This window comes from Anopheles merus, unplaced genomic scaffold (assembly GCF_017562075.2).
Source record: "Anopheles merus strain MAF unplaced genomic scaffold, AmerM5.1 LNR4000986, whole genome shotgun sequence".
Lineage (NCBI taxonomy): Eukaryota > Metazoa > Arthropoda > Insecta > Diptera > Culicidae > Anopheles > Anopheles merus.
The window spans coordinates 22,501-23,936 of record NW_024428566.1 but is presented as its reverse complement, the minus strand read 5'-3'; positions in this window follow the sequence as shown (position 1 = coordinate 23,936).

Genomic DNA, 1,436 nt, shown 5'->3' with positions numbered 1-1,436 from the left:
TTTTTGTTTGTGATGTGTACGATAAGCCACCGTCTATCCTATCCGGCACTTTATCAACACTTTTCCAACCCAAGTCATAGGAACTAGTTTACTTTCCCTGATCGTACACATTTTGGTGCACGGCTATCCTGACCGGCAACTTGTACAACATGGACATCCATGAACGCGTACGCTCGGGCTGCGCCCTCCGTGTTGTACTTTCCCTGATCGTACACAATTTTGGTGCACGGCCTATCCGGACCGCTAATCGTCAGTTTCGTCCATAACCTAGGACAGTCGTGTAGGTTTCATCATTTTTATGTTTGATTCGGTTTAATAATGATTGAAAAATACGCTAAGTCCCCAGAAATCTGAACTCGAATACTTCCTCCATGTTGCGCCAAAAGCTACTGACCAACGCCTAGCTTGTGACCCATTTATATTTATTTCCATTAATGTTTTGAAAAATACGCTAAGTCCCAGAAATCTGAACTCGAATACTTCCTCCATGTTGCGCAAAAAGCTACTGACCATCGCCTAGCTTGAGACCCATTTATAGTTTATTTCCATTAATAGTTTTGAAAAATACGCTAAGTCCCAGAAATCTGAACTCGAATACTTCCTCCATGTTGCGCCAAAAGCTACTGACCAACGCCTACTTGAGACCCATTTATAGTTTTTTTCCATTAATAGTTTTGAAAAAATACGCTAAGTCCCAGAATCTGAACTCGAATACTTCCTCCATGTTGCGCGCCAAAAGCTACTGACCACGCCTAGCTTGAGACCCATTAATAGTTTAATTTAAATTAATAGTTTTTGAAAAATACGCTAAGTCCCAAATCTGAACTCGAATACTTCCTCCATGTTGCGCCAAAAGCTACTGACCAACGCCTAGGTACATGGTTGGTACATGGATTGTATGCATGCAGGCGTACTGCCGTCTGGACCAGAAATCGCACTAGCTACTAGAACGTAGAGTAATTCCCCTAGATAGGTGCATTTGCATGCCTCTGATCGACGACCATGCAACTTGCAACGTGCGACACGCTTAGGTAGGCTTCCCCATACAAGTTCCTAGGGTAGCAGCCAAATTGCATACTTTCAGGCGTAATTTTCGGAACCGTGTACCGTGCATGGTACAAGTATCAGTAGCTCGTGCAATTTGTTTTGCATCGTGTTGCGGTTGCAGTGCGTCAAGATAGGAGTGTTTCGAGACTTTTGCCAGCTTGAGTGCCATTTGCAGGATAATTGATGTTCTACCACGTTAAACATGCCACTTAATGCCGAAAAGGAAAAGCCGTTTTCTAGGGACGTCCTGCTCAAAAAGGTTGCCATCAGCGCTTTCCTCCTCGAGTTCAGGATTCTTGGACTTAGCGTTTTTTCACGATCCAATCAAAAGACCAGATCGTGAAATAAACAATAATACAAGTATTACTAGTACATCCCTCAACCGAAGG